This window comes from Mesocricetus auratus, unplaced genomic scaffold (genome assembly GCF_017639785.1).
Source record: "Mesocricetus auratus isolate SY011 unplaced genomic scaffold, BCM_Maur_2.0 Super-Scaffold_100014, whole genome shotgun sequence".
NCBI lineage: Eukaryota > Metazoa > Chordata > Mammalia > Rodentia > Cricetidae > Mesocricetus > Mesocricetus auratus.
Window position 1 is genome coordinate 65050723 of NW_024429197.1, and position 17939 is coordinate 65068661.

The window sequence follows — 17939 nt, forward strand, 5'->3', positions numbered from 1 at the left end:
TGTCAAAAGATTCTTTTTCTGCTTCTATTAGTGTTACCAAGTGATTTTCCCTAAAACCATTTATGCAGTTTATTAAAGACAGGCCACGAAGGACCTAATTTGGTGCATGTCTACATTTTATTTACAAGTGTTTCATTAAGCTGTTTTCAATAAATGTTGATCAAGATATTTCTTTTTTGTTGTTGTATCTTTCTTTACCTGGATTTCACATTAGAGTGATACTGGATTCATAGAAGAAGTTTTGGAATGTTCCTTCTGTGTCCCACCTGTACCCCAGCTGCAGGTCTAGTTCTGTGTCTGATATAGATCAAACAGGTTGTAGCAGAATATGATGGGCAGGCCATGTGGAATAAAGTCACTTGGGACTGAGCTGGTGTGCAGAATGTGCATCCTGGTGTGAAACCTGGATGTTCAGGATGGATCTAGATGTCTGACAAAGTGAGTGGAAGACAGAATCTGGAAGATTGACTTGGACAGGCTCTGGAAAAAATGTGCAGAGTATCTGGCTAGATACAAGGGTTGGATATGATGTAGGAAGGGATTGTGGGCAGGCAGGTAGAGTCTTAGCAAATACCTAGAGATTGTGTGTGATGCAGAGAGGAGTATTAATACTAGGTCTGGGCACTGGATGTGGGACCTAGGCCAGATCCAGGGATTGGTGCATGGAGAGAGATAACAGATTGACTCACCTGGATAGGGCCTGGTAAGAGATGTACATGAAATAGCTGGGCAGAGAGAGGAATTAGATATTAGGACTATTTTTGAAAAAATGTAGCTGTTGTGTTCTTAGGATAGGATCTAGAAAGCACCTGAAAACATTTGGCAAAATTAACTTGACCCCATTATTCATACATACTGTATCAACATCTACATCTACATCTACATCTCTACTTTCGCAGTCTCAGCTGTGTTTTATTTAGTCATTGGACAACTCCAAACCAGTCTAACCGCCACTCACTCACTCAATCCAGAGCAGAGTTTACCTGTGTCTACTGAACTAGTCCTCATCCAAGCACCATTTTCATTTCTGACACATTTTAGAAGGCTAGAAGTAGCAATGCATACCACCTTTAATTTCATTACCCAAGAGGGGAAAGGCAGGTGGATCTCCGTGAGTTCAAATCCAGCCTGGTCTATATAACAAATTCCAGGCCAGCCAGGACTACAATGAAACCTTGTCTCAAACAAACAAGCAAAATTACATCACAGATCAAATAGACCTAAACAGGTATGTACAGCATATACCACCAAAATAAAAAAGAATAAACACTTGTCAGAAGCCCATAGAACTTTCTCTAAAGTAGATTATGTATTAGGACACAAAGCAAGTCTCAATAAACATAAGAAAATTAAAATAGTATACTGGATTGTTATGATGGCAATGGGATAAAACTAGAGAGCAACAATAACTACAAAAAATACCAACTCATAATGATTAAAACAAACACAATTGAATGATAAATGAGTCATTGAAGAAAGTAAGAAGAAACTTTTAAAAAGTTCTGGAGTTTAGCAAAATAAAAATACAACATACCCAATTCTATGAGATATAACATAGGCATTCCTAAAAAAGAAGTGTATAGCTCTAAGTGCCTACACTAGAAAGAACCTTAAAAGCATTGGAAAAACAAGAAGAAATCAATCACAAAAGCAGAATCTGGAGAAGAATAACAAAGATTAGGTAAGAAATTAATTAAGTAAAATGGAGAAAAAAATAAAGGAGAATCAATGAAAGAAGGGGTTATTTACTTGAAAAGGTAAACAAAGTGTGTTGGACAATTTTATGTCAACTTGACACAGGTTAGAGTCATCTGAGAGGAAGGAACCTCAATTGAAATGCTTCCAAAGATTGGACCGTGGGCCAGGGTATACAACATTTTCTTAATTAGTGATTAATGTGCAAGGAAGGGCCCAGCCCATTGTGGGTGGGGCTATCCTTTGGCTAGGGTCCTGTTTGTTTTGGTTTTTTTTGGTTTTTCAAGACAGGGTTTCTCTGTGGCTTTGGAAGCTGTCCTGGAACTAGCTTTTGTAGACCAGGCTCGTCTCTAACTCACAGAGATCTGCCTGCCTCTGCCTCATGAGTGTTGGGATTAAAGGCGTGTGCCACCACTGCCTGGCGGCGTCCTGGTTTTTATAAGAAAGCAAGCTGATGCATGACAGAGGGCTTAACTAGGCCCTCTGCATGTGGGCAGCAATTGTGTAGCTTGGTCTGTGTGAGGGCCCCTGGTAGTGGGACCAAGATCTATACCTGGTGTGTGAGCTTGCTTTTTGGAGGTCATTCTCTATGATGGGATGCCTTGCTCAACCTTGATACAGGGGGAAGGGACTTGGTCCTGCCTCAATGTGTCAGGAGTTGTCCCCATGAGAGGCTCTTCCCTTTTGGAGGAGTGGATGGAGGGATTGTAGGGGAGGTGATTGGGGAGCAGAAGGAGGGGTAGTAGGGGGAACTGTTGTTGGTATGTAAAATGAAAAAAATTAAAAAAAGAAAAATCAGGCTGAGCAAGCCAAGGGAAGCAAGCCAGTAAGCAGCATCCCTTTATGGCCTCTGCATCAGCTCCTGCCTCCAGGCTCCCTCACTGTTTGAGTTCTTGTCCTAACTTCCTTCAGTGATGGACTACAGATTTAAAGAATAAGTCAAAGAAAAGCTTTCCTCTCTCTTACCCTATATAAATCAATTCCAAATGGATCAAAGATCTCAATTTTACACCTGGAACTCTGAAGCTTCTAGAAGAATGAGTAGGGAATACACTTCAGAATATAGGTTTTGCTAAGGAGGCTCTGAATAGCACTCCAGCATACAGGAAATAAAACCCACAACCAAGAGGTAAGAGTTCATGATGTACTGCAAAAGAAACTTAATCAACTGAAAAGGCAGCCTACAGAATGGGAAAAAAACCTTTGCTAGCTATAGATCTGACAGAGGATTAAAGCCTAGAATGTACAAAGAGCTAAAGGTAGTGAACACCAAGAAAGCAAGCAACCCAATCCAAAAAACAAAGACTGGCTGTGGATGGAATAGAGTTCTCAAAAGAAGAAATACGAATGGATAAGAAATATATTTAAAAGTATTCACCATGCTTAGCTACCAGATAAAGGCAAAGTGAAACTACCTTGGCTTTCATGCTGTCCCAGTGTGAATGACTAAGATTAAGAAAATGAACCACAACAAATGCGGGTGAGGACCCAGGAGAGTCCTCATAGACTATTGGAGAGAATGTAAACTGGAGCAGACACTATAGAATTCAGTGTGGCAGTTCCTCAGAAAGCTAGAAATAGACCCACCATGTGAATCAGCTATACCATTCCTGAACTTACACCCAAGGAACTCTGTTTCCTGCTACAAAGACACACACTCATCCATGCTTATAGCTAGCCTATTCACAGTATCTAGGGCATGGAAACATTCTAGATGCCCATTATCTGATGATGGATAATGAAACTGTGGGATATGTATGCAATGAAAATGTATTCTCCTATAAAGAAAAATGTAATTTGTGGGTTAATGAATAGAACTGGAAAACATTATACTGAATGAGGTAACCCAGACCCCGAAAGAAAATGTCATACGTTTTCACTAATTTGTGGGTTTTAGTGCTGAATCTTCAACCTTGTGAATTTAATGTGGAAGTACATGCAAAATTCAGTAAACTAGAAAGGAGTCATTGTTAGGGGAGAGGGAAGAAAGCTCTTAAGTGAGGGGAGACAGTACATCACAGTTGTTATGAAGGGGGAGGAGAATAATGAAGAGAGGCTAAGCAGACAGAAAGATGGGAAGGTATGGTGGAGACGAATCTGGGAAGGGAAACAATATAAAGGTTGTTGAAAAATTCATATGGAAATATATTATTCCATAAGCTTTGTATATGCCTTTGTATATGCCTATGAGTATATTCACATCCATATATTCATCTAAAGGAGTTTAATTGGAGTTATTCTACATAGAGGTTAATACTCCTTCCAGAAGCTATAGGTTGCCAAACAAAACAACACAGCATCAGGTATGGGATACTGCTCCTTGAGTTTCTAGTCAGTGGTATCCCAGATACCCATAAAACAATACAGGATATTGCCACTGCCTTTGCTGGCTCATGGGAACTTGATGGTAAGACTCTAATGCTAAAGAAGCTAAAGACATCACACTCAAACCACAGGACATGGAAAAATTAAGTTGGTACTGACTGGGAAACTTCCTGCTATCTTTCTTTTATACCAGCAAAAGTGTTACATAGGCTGCTGGAGATAGGAGTCTTACTGTCTTACACATCATCAGACCCTCTGAAGTAGAATAATTACTGTCTTTCCAAGATATGCCCATAGATGTAATTGTAGCCCAAAAGTTCTTAGGGTAACTAACTGCCTTCTGATTGGATTTAAGGCCCAGCCCACAGGGAGAATCACACACCTGTATTATAATCTGGCCATACACCCATGACTAGGGAACTCATAGGTTTCAGGGTTGAATGTACTAGCATTATTTTGCTAATTGAACATAATTTCAAACTACCCTCTGAATTCATATCTCTATAGATTAGAGATTAGTACAACTCTCATACATCACCAGTTTAGTTATTTCGTGCAGTGAACTACTAGTAGCTAACCCTGAAACTCTCAACCAGTCCAAGTACAGAGGATAGATGTCTCTGGGGTTCTCAACAACAAATGGGATAGTTACATTGCAGCTCCTTTCCCCAAGGCTCAGGGATAATATGAGAAGACAAATTGTCAGGACCAAAACAGTGTCTTCTGCACATGTCCAGACCTTTGGACTCATGAACTCACAGCGGCTATGATTGCCTACGTAAGACTAGCACAAAATCAAGCATGACAAGCATGGTGTGGAAAGGAGCTCACGAGCCCTCACCCCTAACTGAGGAACTATGAATAGCTGATGACTTCTGGGGGAGGGACAGTCAGTTTTCATTAAGGTAGACCAGTCACATTCCAGTAGATGCCAAAAAGCACAACTGGATATCTGATTATTCTTATTTGAACATTTCTTGCAAACTAAATGAGTCAAATTGACTTACTGCCCAAACTAAACACTCACTGCCTTCACTGCCTGATGTTCCACTAATTGCATACTAAATTATAGTAATAGACAGAATTGTATTTGTTTGTTTTTGGTTTCCTTGAGAAAAGACTCATTATACATCCAAGAGCAGCATCAGTCTCCTGAGGTCGTTAAAGCTGGACTTGAGCACTCACTCTTCATGCCTCAATCTCAAGAGTGCTGGAATTACATGTGTATGCCACTATTCCAACGTAGAAATTTAAATTCATCATTGTCTCTCTCTCCCTCCCCCTCCCACTTCCCCTCCCCTCCCTCTCCCCTCCCTTCCTTCCTCTCTCTCTCTCTCTCTCTCTCTCTCTCTCTCTCTCTCTCTCTCTCTCTCTCTCTCTCTCTCTCTCTCTTTCTCCTTACCCCTCTCATGTCCCAAGCTCTGAAGTCATTATTATTCTTTAGTTGTATAGCAATTTCCTATAAACTGAAAAATTCCATTCTGTAGACATAAACAACTCACAGATCTCAGGGAGTTTTTGAAACTTATAAAATCTGTCCCCTTTCCAGGTTATATAAGCAGTAAGAACTGCTGAGAAGTAGAAATTCCCCAGTTGGGAGCTGACTGCAAGTCCTGCAGAGGGTGTGTGTGTGGGGAGGTGTGGTGTGTGGTGTGGTGTGGTGTGTGTGTGGGGTGTGTGTGTGTGTGTGTGTGTGTGGTGTGGGGTGTGTGTGTGTTCTACACATATGTTGCTATCAGCAGATCTATGGGGGAATCAGTAGATGAGCAACTACTGTACTAATCATGACCAGTGTCTGGTAGTGAGTTCTGTTGAATACTTGGATTAGAGACATAGCAGGAGCTATAAACAAGTCAGGCAGTTTGAGGGACAGGGACCAAAGTACTTACCTATAGTCAGAAGCTAGAATTGTCCTTGTTTTGTCCTGGAAGTGTTTAAGGGGTCTGGTTCCCTGTCTGCTCTTGCTTCTCCTTGCACATGGCTGCCTGGAGACCTTATGTGACGGTGTGAATGAAACTCCAATACACACTTGTGAAGGAGAGCACAGATAGCTGCTGGGTGAACCAGCTGGACTGACTGGCTCCCTCTGCGCATCTCAACCCAGCTTCTGCTATATATGCCATAAAACATCCTTACATTAGTATCCCAGTGACTCTCCATCTCGGGGACCCACTACTCCTACACAGGCATTCTGCTGCTTGCATAGCTCCTACCTCTGAGACTATAGTAAACGTCTTCCTAAAACCAGACCATCTCTGCGGCCCATGACCTCCATTCTTCTAATTCATGAGACAAGAACCCAGAGTAGCGGAATCAATAGAACTTTCATGTGAGCATTCACTTATAGCACCCTAACTCCTAAGTTAAACTCACAAGAGCTTAGAAAGTCTCCCCAGAACTCAAGAACACTGTTTACCCTAATCTGTGAGAATCAAAGTTACATTTGAAGTTTTAATTACTAGGCCTAAGAGATCCATGGAACAAAAGTGCCTCTGATATGCAAACTCCTTGCCCAAGGTTGGATAGTTCCTAAAATCATGGAGTCTACTGTTTATGTAAGCCACATCTTTTCACTCCCCCTGACAAGTTTGTTTGACCCAAGTATTGCAGAAGTGCTTGATCACGTGTGAGCGGGAGGTTCACAGGCAGAAAATAACATTGAGATGTATGCTTGCCCCTGATTAGACCTGATGGGAAATACTTTAAAAACCTGCAAACACTGACTCAAAGCCATTTCCTGGGAACCTGTGGACCTTCCTAGACACCATTTACATGGTCAGAATTTAGTTAAAGCTTGCTTCAAATATGGCTGTAAGCTGTGGTAGTGGCCTTATTCTCAACAAGTGGGATTAGCAACATCCATTTCAATAGTACTTAATGTAATCCTGTCAGGATAAATGGAGGTAATATAGACATAGAAAACACTTAGACTATTGGTGGTGTAGCTCAGTGGTGAGGCGCTTGCCTAGCATGCATAAGACTTTAGGTTCATTCCTTAGGAATTACAGCAATAAATGATAAAGTTTACATAACTTACAACTTAACCACCTTTTCCCTTTTTTTCTCTCTCTTATCTCCCTGTTCTATATCCTCTCTCTTCCTCTTCTTTTCTTTTGAGATAGAATACCCTTTAGTCTAGAGAAACCTCAAACTTCATTTGCAGCCAAGGCTGGTTTTGAACTCTTGGTCCTCCTGCCTCCACCTCCTGAATACTGGAATCATAGGCATGCATCGCCAAAACTGATACCACCTTAACCATTTTGAAGTCGTCAGTGACACAAGAGTATATATACACTGCATCTATCACCACCATTCACCCATAGAACTGCTTTTCCCTGCAAAACAGAAAATGCACAATTATGAAACACAAACTTCCCATTAGTTCCTCCTTCTGTCCTTAGTCAATTACCGCTATGCTTTCTGTGATTTTTGACTCCAAGTACCTCATGTAAGTCTAGCCATAGACAGTTTGTCTTTGTGACTCATTTCTCTTAGTATTACTATGGTGAAAAACAGAACAGAACAAAAAGAGATACTTCAGGTTGTGCACACGTGTCATTTCTCTAGGAAGTCACCAGACTTCCAGCACCAACTACACCCATCCTCATAACTGAAGTAGCGCCCTTCTCCAGGAAGAAAACTAGATCCATACTGCCATAGTTACTTTCCTATTAGCTTAAAAAGACACAATGACCAAGGCCACTTTTTTTTTTTTTTTGGGTTTTACGAGACAGGGTTTCTCTGTATTGTTTTGGAGGCTGTGGGTCCAGCCTGGTCTTGAACTCACAGAGATCCACCTGCCTCTGCCTCCCGAGTGCTGGGATTAAAGGTGTGCGCCACCACCGCCAGGTTCCAAGGCCACTTATTAAAGAAAGCGTTTCTCTGGGGGCTCACAGTTCCTGATGATTAGAGTATATGAGCATCACGGTGGGCATGGCATTGGGCAGGCAGGCAGGCAGAGTGCTGAAACAGTAGCTGAGAAGTTACATGTTGAGACAAAAGCCACAAGGCAGAGAGACAGCTAACTTGGAATGGCATGGGCTTTGAAACTACAAAGGTCACGCTCCAGTGACATATCTCAAACAAGGCCATACCTCCTAATTCTTTCCTAAAGTTCTATAAACTAGGGACCAAGTATTAAATATATAAGTCTATAGGGGGCATTTTATTCAAATCACCACAATACCATTCAAACTCTATTTAACTCTGAAACGTGTCTAAGAAACATGCATCTAGTACTTACTTGTCCTTTCTTCACACCCTTCTCAGATAGGGAGGCTCAGCTTGTACTACTAGAGTTCAGCTACCAATTCCACTTACCCCATTCATCCTTGCTGTACATATTCAGACTTCTCTCTAAGCAGACACTAGACGTTTTCTGCTAACCCTAACCACACTGAGGACCTCCCCTCTCCAGGGAGGTACACCAGACCCACACTGACAGCTCCTTTTTCATTCATTTGTGGCCTTAGGACCATGTATTTAACACCTGCATTCTGCCTAATCTCCTTCATTTAGTGATTCCAGACTGTCATTGCCTATTCCACTAGTACCTGCTGCCTGAGGAAAAGTCCTGAAAAGCTCCCCTGGACTCCTGAAAATTGATTGTGAGAAACCGCTAACCCTACTGAAGCTCTGTTCCTCAGCTTAGAAAACTAATTTAGTTCAAGCTGAGCCAGGGCTATTTCTGAAATTCTATTTGAACATCAATACTTTATTGTCCAAAGACTGAACTTTAAGCCCTATATAGATGCTGTGCAATCACTGGACAAGTAGGGGTAATAGAAAACAAAACTTCAAACAGCCATTTAATAAATCAGACAAGATAAAATTACAACAAATATCAATGAGCTAATTCCAGATGAGCTTAGAAGTTCCATCACAATATACAAATATGAATAACCAAACAAGTCTCCACCAAAGTTAGTACTCTCATAGTAATATCCTCCAACAAAAAGTGACTTAGGCCAGGCGGTGGTGGCGCACGCCTTTAATCCCAGCACTCGGGAGGCAGAGGCAGGCGGATCTCTGTGAGTTCGAGGCCGGGTTGGACCGATAGCCTCCGAAAAAATACAGAGAAACCCTGTCTCATAAAAAAAAAGTGACTTAGATGACATAAAAGACAATGATTTCAAGACAGCAGTAGTAAAGATGAACAAAGAACTCAAAGATAATATAAATAAATGCTGGAACTGAGACTATGAAAACAGTTGAATCAAATAATGAAAACAGCATTTAATAAAGAGAAAAGATCTCTGGAAAAAAGCAAAAATGAAATAACATTTGAAATGAAAAAAATTAAGGAATTCAAAAGTTCTAAGAAAATCCTCGCTAAGAGATTGGGCCAAGTGGTAGAGAGAATACTGTCTTGAAAAGAAAGTAGAACTGGATCACCCAATCAAAGACAATGTCAAATTCAAAAGAATCCAAGAATGGAATATACACACACTTTGAGACACTACAGAAGACCAAACCTATCAATTACAATTGTAGAAGAAGGAAACGAGACCATGGTAAAAGGCAAACAAAATATTCTGAACAAAATCGTAGAACTTCCTTAACCTAAGGAAGAAGATACTTATTAAGATCCAAGAGGCACAGAGAACAGCAAACAGACAAGACCATAAAAGAAACTCCTCATGTCATAGAATATTCAAAACACTAAATGTATAGAATAAAGAAAGGACCCTGAAAGCCACAAGACAAAAAATACCAACTCACACATAAAGGGAGGCCCATGAGAACAACAGCAGCAAAGACCATGAAAGTCAGAAGAGACTGAACTATGTTTTATAAGTTAGAACGGATCACAGATGCCAGACCAGACTACAATATACCTAGAAAAACTATTATTCATAATTGAGGGAGAAAGAAAAATTTCTGATGATTAAACAGATTTAGGGAGTTTTTCACCACTAGGCCACCTTTACAGAAGATACTAAAAGGAATACTTAGATCTGAAGGTAAACACACCTAAGAAGGCACAACCAACAAATAATTCCATGAAACAGATACAATAGATGCCCAAGAATTTGGGCGTGATGGTACACACCTTTAATCATAGCACTCCAGTAGGCAGACCTCTGATAGTAAAAGGCAACCCTGGTCTACATGGTGAGTTCCAGAGTTTCAGGACAGCAAAGGCTACATAGTACAATCGTGTATCCAACAGTAAATAAGTAAAGTAAATGAATGACTAAATAAAAGTGGCCTGAAAAAAACACAAAACAAAATGACAGAAATATATTGTTCAATAACTTTTAATAGTCTGAACTCCCCCAGTGAAAAGACGGATTACTAGAATGGATCAGAAAACAACATGCAAATTCTTTGATGCCTCTAAGGAACACAATAGTGCAATGGTGGCACAAACGTCAGGTGAGCAACCAACCATTTTCACATTGGATTTGAAGGCCACTCCAAAAGACAAAACCCATACCCGGAGCCATTACAGAGCAAAGAATTTACTCAAGTCACAGGCTCTTGGACTACTACTACTATTCTTCTAAATGGATACTGCATTAACCCAACTATTAATGACTTATCACTATACCCATAGATTAACACAACTCTCAACTCTCATCAGAGAAGCTTCGTTTTGCAACAGGTGATTAACACAGAGATCCATAACTTGTCAAGGTACAGAGAATAAGGGACAGCAGAATGCTCAGTCTTAAATATCTAATGGGACATATATACCGTGAACCCCACCTTCAAAGGCTTAGGTATCATTATGGAAGAGGGGATGTAAAGTGTAGGAGTCAAAGATAGTAAGTGACTACAAGGAAACACCTTCTTTTGGACTTGGTATGCCAGCTTCACATATGTACCCACCACTATTGTGGCAGCATGTACAAGACTTATTCAAGCACAAACCAGACCTAATCTGAACATGAAAAGGGAAGTTGGGCACACAATCCTACCCCCAGTGATGAACCTACTGGCAATTGTTAGTTGGTGGGGAGGAAGAAACAGTTTTCTCTAAGAGTGTAACCTTACTAGAAGACCACATATCTAATCCAAGAATGTGTGAACAGCACAAATTGGTCTTGAAGGTTTTGTTGTTGTTGTTGTTTTTATTTTTCTTTTTGAAGAACACAAGGTTAGATGTGTAGCGAATGAAAAATGATGAATCTGAGTAGAGTTGGAGAAGGGATGAATTTAATCAAAACATGTACAAAGTTCTCAAAGAACTAATTTGAAAAGAGTTTTTCTAGTTGGGCAGATCAGTCACGCAGTTAAGACACAGCCTCTCAGGAAGGCACGTACATTTTAAGCCATGCTAAGGAGATTTGAGGAATAACTATCCCTTTAATAAGATAATGCACCATTTTTTCCTAGAATTCCTCTTCCCTCGTGCAGTGGCTTACAGAGATTCAGTCGTATGGCTTTTAAAGTCTGCTTGCTTTTCTAAATTAGTCAGAATACCATAATTTTCCTTTACTTTCTTTCTCTTCTAAGCATATTTTCCCTGACATTTGGGACTTCTCTCTTCTGTAAAGCTTCTTATTCTATCACGTGTCTGCTTCTCTGCCATGTGGTTCTCCTCCATTCTGGTCTAATGCAAGGTGCACGGCTTTCTTCCCTTCTCTATCTAACTCCTCTGAGTAGCTGCCAAGATTTACAACTTGGTTGCCCTGAGGATCTTTTGTTTGTTTGTTTATTTATTTTCCCAAGAATTATACATGAGTCTTCCTTGGCCATGGCTACTTGGAGGTGGGGCAGAAATGTGTAGTCAAAGTATGTGGTACCAATGCCAGGCCAGCCATGCATCATGCACTTGTTGAAGATAGAGAACTCATCTAGGTAGTTGCCAACTATATTTGGCTTTATATCTACCTGATTGAAGGTCTTGCTGTTATGCCTGCTTACTATGGCTCCCACAATCTCAGGCAGGGTGATTTCATGTCTCCCATTTGGGTCTTTGTCGCCCTGACTTCTTTATGAATGGTACTACCTTCTTTGCCTTGCACAGACACTTGAGGAGCAAGTGTTGCTTCTGCCACAGCTGTATGTCTGTGCACCAGATGTATACATTGCCCTCAGAAGCCAGAATCTCTTGGAAATGGAGTTATAGAAGTCTGTTAGCTGTCATGCTGGTATTGGGAATTGAACTCAGCTCTTCTTGAAGATCAGTAAGTGTTCTTAATTCTAGCACCATTGATCCATTCTTAAATTCTGTTATTAACCAGACTATGAGCCTGAAATGGGTAGCCTTATTTCCATGGTAACACGTGCGACACTGTTGGGACTCCTCACAATTCTACATGGTGTATTTGTCAGTATTTCTTGTCTTTTTAAAACCTTCTGACATTTCTTTTCTTAGTTTTTTTTTTCTGAGATAGGGTCACACTCTGTAGTCCAGGCTGGCCTTGAACTTACATAGATACACTTGGTATTCTCCTGCCTCCATCCTTCAGTACAACGACTACACAAGTGCATCATTATACTCTACCTTTTAACTAATTTATTTCTATTTCCTTTTCAAGAATTTAAGATGTAAGTTAAAGGGCACTTACCTTTTCTCCAACAGAAGGAAATAACCTCTACTGAATCGCTCCCTGGAGTTTGAAACTGGTGTCTTCATAAAACTGCTAATTGGAAGGCGCTTTTCTTAAGATAGCCATTATTCCTTGAGACAGGCTGTTTACATTAACCAACATTTCTCTAATACTTGTCAGTGTTTTATAACACGTTTTCAAGTGCCAATTGCAGCTTGCCAGTTTTCCTCAAGTGTGGAGACTGCAAAAGGAGGAAACCAGAATGGAAAAGCAGTCCCCTGGGGTTGGGGCTGCCATAGTGAAACACAGTCTCTTCCATCATTCACATTTTATTTCATTATTGGTATAGAGATGGTAGCTAGGAATACCGGATGAGCTGATTAGTCATTGTGTGTGGAAAGTGGTGGTCTCCATGTATTTTCACATTTACTGTCCTTCAGGGCAATTGAGATTTACTACAAATTGAAGATTGACTGGCTGAAGAAATGGCTCAAAGGCTAAGGGCACTTGCTGCTCTTAGAGAACACCTGGGTTTTATCTCCAGTACCCATGGGTCAAACCTGTCTGGAAATCCAGTTCCAGGGCATCTACTTCTGACCTCTGTGGATACAGACACAAATACAGACAAAATACCCATATACACACATACATAGATAAATATAAAATAAAAAACAAAATGCAGACTGAATCTGTTTACACACAAACTATACCATGCTAATGTCAAGCAAATTTTCCCTTTAATGAACATAAGACCAGAATAAAATGAAACTAAAGAAAAATCTATTTTCTTTTGAGATGGGCCTTATGTATCCCAAGTAGCCTCACTTTCCTCTGTAGCTAAGGATGAATTCCGCTACCTTGAACTCGTGATCCGAAGCCTCCACCTTCAGTGCTGGGATTATAAGAGGGCACCAGTTGTTCACTGCTGGGAATCAGACCCTGCGGGGCTCTGTGCATGCCAGGCAGAGCTCTTGCAACTGAGTCATACTCCTACCATAAAAAAGAGACAGATGCATGGGACATATTAGCTATCTCCTCTCATGTCACATCTTATCGCTTTCCAGGGCATTTATGGGTTACTGTTTATTAATACATTATAAACACAGCAGGGTCTTCATTGCTCTTGGCCTCTGCTGTAGCAGATTCAACCAACTACTAAATAGTGAGGGGGGAAACTGCATTTGGACTGAACATTACATATTCTACCATGTCATCTGATAAATAATGACATAGAATGACTTCACAACATTTATATTTCATAAGGCCATGTGGATAATCTAGACATGAGTTAAGTACATAGCAGGATGTGTACCATAGTAAGGGACCTACACATCCATGGGTTTTCACAGAGGCCTAGGACCAATCTTCTAGTGATACCAAAAACAGACAGTGGGTCTATGTGTTTCTCCATGAGAATAATTTCAGCTTTTGGATTTAGTGCTGTGTTTAATTTCCATGTTAATATCTAATGCTGACTACACAGTAAAATGATGGACATCAGCACTGTACTCTGAAACACTGAGATAGTTGTGCTGCACACAGATCAGTGGTATAGCACATTGCAGGCACAAAGCTTTGAGTTCAGATTCCCAATGCATTTACAGAAATAAAAAAGCAAGTGCTGGGAAGAGGACACGAGGACTCCTGGAGCTTGCTGGCTAGCCAGTCTAGGCAAAGGGGTGAGTTTTAGGTGAAATAGGAACCTGTCTCAAAGACTAAGGTGCAGAATCAGTGCGCTGGGAAGGTTTAGCAGTAAAAGGCACTTGCTGCCAAACCTGAGTTATCCTTCCATTTCCATGCATCATATAATAGTTATGCATATGTGCTTACACACACACACACACACACACATAAAATAAAAAATGCAATTTAAAATATTTAATGAACCCACTCTGTAAATGAGGATGGCCTCGAATTCAAAGATCTGCCTGCCTCTGCCTCCTATGTGTTAAGATTAAAGTCATGTGCCACCAAGTCTGGCAACACAGAGAACTCCTGTCATGAACCCCGTCCCCCCCAATTCCAGGTATGGTGATGCATGTCTTTAATTCCAGCGCTGGGGAGGCAAAGGCAGGTGAATCTCTGAGTTCCAGGACAGCCAGAAACTCCAGAGAAACCCTATCTAGAGAAACAAATAACAACAATCAATCATTATTTAATAAAGATGGGGAGAAATCTGATATCAGAGAGATATCTGATATCAATCTTTGTGCTCCATGCATCTATGCACACATAACTGCACATACAGAAACATGCATACCTATACAAATAGAAAAAAATGTGTGTGTGTGTGTGTGTGTGTGTGTGAGAGAGAGAGAGAGAGAGAGAGAGAGAGAGAGAGAGAGAGAGAGAGAAGCATCTTGTCAGAGAACTTGTAACGGTGGCCACAGCTCCTTGGGCGTGGCCTCCGGAGGCTGATGGAAGTGGAAAGAGAGGAGCTAGAAGGATGGCTTTCTTTGGTGTGCTCTTTCTGGTGGGTCAGTGGTCAGTCGAGGTGAGGGCAGTTATTTGTTCAAGAGGCCCTTAGCCAAGGAGAAAATGAACTCCATATGGAGTATCATCAGTACCCAACATACTCTCGGGAATAGCACAGTGCTGTCCGGAGCACTTTTGTCTCAAGTCAACAGAATACTAATATTAAAACATTTAAATGCCGTATCCTGCAGGTCAAATATCTATGTCTGACTAACCTCTAGAGTTAGTAAGTCAGTTTTCAAAATGAAGCAAATGGCACTCACTGGAGCGTCAGCTCAGTTGTTTGGCATACCAGCTGTTTTTCCTAACACCCAAGTTCCATTCCCAGCACCCACCATTTGTAACTCCAGGGGATCTAAAGCCCTCTTCTGGCATCTTTGGGTACTGCATACACTTGTTCCACATAAATACATATAAGGAAACACTTATACATATAAAATAAACATAAAAAAGTTTTAAAAAGAAAAATAGGTGTGGGCAATGAACTTATTTTCTTAGACTTATAAAAATAACTCATAAAATGTATTAAATTGTTCTATGTGGTATGTGTGTGAGAGAGAGAGAGAGAGAGAGAGACAGACAGACAGACAGACAGACAGACAGACAGGAGAGAAAGAGAGAGACAGACAGACAGGAGAGAAACAGAGAGAGAGACAGACAGAGAGAGACAGACAGACAGACAGACAGACAGACAGGAGAGAAAGAGAGAGAGAGACAGACAGACAGACAGACAGACAGGAGAGAAAGAGAGAGAGACAGACAGAGAGAGACAGAGAGAGAGAGAGAGAGAGAGAGAGAGAGAGAGAGAGAGAGAGGGCTGTACATGACATAGCGTTCCTTTAGAGGTCAGAAAACATGGTGCAGGAAAGGGTCTCTTCTCAGTTGGATTCCTGAGATTGAACTCAGGGGATAGACTTGGCAGTAAGTGCCTTTACTTGCTGGACCATCTAGAAAGCCTCTTTCTAAACTTTTCACCATAAAAAATTTTAGACACAAAAAAGATAAAGGGATAGTGAAATGAATAGCTGGGGATTCATTCCATAAATTCAATAACAGTAAGCCTTTTGCCAAACTTGATTTCTTTTCTCTCTGGACACATTATTTATTGGCAGCTATAGACATTGCCTTTATATGCTTTATCATTTAACTGCACATGATAACAGCCTATTGATATAATCACAACATTTTCATTAAGAAAAGAAACTGGTCTATATTACCTAATATTCAGCTCACATTAAAACTCCCTGTAACCTGTCCCAGGCTTTCAATCCAGGAGCTAATAGAACTTATACATAGCATTTTATTCCACTCCCGCCAGCCCCCGAGATCTTGCGACATCCCCACTCTTATCATTCTCTTGCTTCAGCCTCCTCAGTCCTCACAGGCCTGTGAGGCTACACTGGACAGAATCATACGGAGTATCAGCTACTTGGCAGACATCAAGTTTTTTGTTTTGTTTTGCTTTTAGGTGCTTGGGGATCAAATCCAGGACCTTGAACATGCTGGACAAGACTCTATGTAACAAGGTTCAAACCATTTACTATTCTTTCAGAGACCCTGGGATCTGTCTCCATTACTCACATGGTGGCTCATAAGCATCTGTATGTATCTTCATTTCCTGGGTATCCTACCACCTCTTCTGACCTCCACAGGCACCCAGCACACGGCCTGTAGGGGGACTTTTCTTTCCTTCCTGCCAGTTCCCAAATAACCTCACAGAGACTCAATATTAATTGTAAATGCTTAGGCTAATTACTATAACAGCTTAAGTCAGACCACTCAAAGTCATCTGCACTCTACCTCGCGGCATCACCTCTCTTTGGTCTTACACCTGCTGTCCCTTGCTGACAACTCCTCTGACTCCAACCTCCTTCTTCCTAGTGTCCTCAGTCTGGTTTTCCCGCCTAACCTCAACCCTTCCAGCTATTAGCATAATTTATGCAGCGTAAAGGAATATTCTACAAAGGCCAAACACTTGTGCACATAAAATAAGAATAAAACAAAATAACTTTATCTCTATATTTATTATTGTGTGTATGCACATGAGGTGTGTGTGGGAATAGCTGTGGAGGGCACAATTTTCTAGAGTTGTGGTTTTCCCCATCCATCATTACATGGGTTCTAGTAACTGAACACAGGCTGCCAGGCTTATTCAGCAAGTGCAATACCACTGACAACCCTGCCTGTCCATCTTCCTAAAATGTCTTTGGTTTTAGGATACAATTCTCTCGCAGTTTTTCTTTTTCTTTTTTCTTTTCTTTTTTTTTTCTTTCTTTTTTTTTTTTTTTTTTTTTTTTTTTTTTTGGTTTTTACGAGACAGAGTTTCTCTGTATTGTTTTGGAGGCTGTCAGTCCAGCCTGGCCTTGAACTCACAGAGATACGCCTGCCTCTGCCTCCCAAGTGCTGGGATTAAAGGCGTGCGCCACCACCGCCCGGCTCTCTCACACTTTTTCTATCTGTCTCTTGGCATCAACTTTTTATTTTTTATACTGAGAATCAAACTTAAGGAAAAGCACTTAATACACATCCCACAGCAGATTTTGACTTGTTTAAGACAGGGTCTCATGTAACCCTGGCTGGCCTTGAACTCGGTATGTAGGCTAGGCTAGCCTTGAATGCCTGATCATCTTGTCTTCATTTCCTAATGGAGGGGATGATGACATGTGTGGCCCAAAGCACCTAGTTGGTTCAGACTTTTGAAAAGAGCCTAAGGATAGTAGTTCTGTGGAATGTTCCAACATTCAGTTAATGGCATCTGACTTCTTCTAGACCTAGACTTTACATTTTAGAAACATGAAGGTACCTGGAACATACCCTGGTGTGATTGTGGTTTCTGGTTCCCCAGAAATTGTGTATCCTTAAGAACACCAGAGATCTCCTATTAGTTGAGGTATGCCTTAACTTCTTCAAAGATCTGGTTAGTGTAGCACAAATAATAAAAGA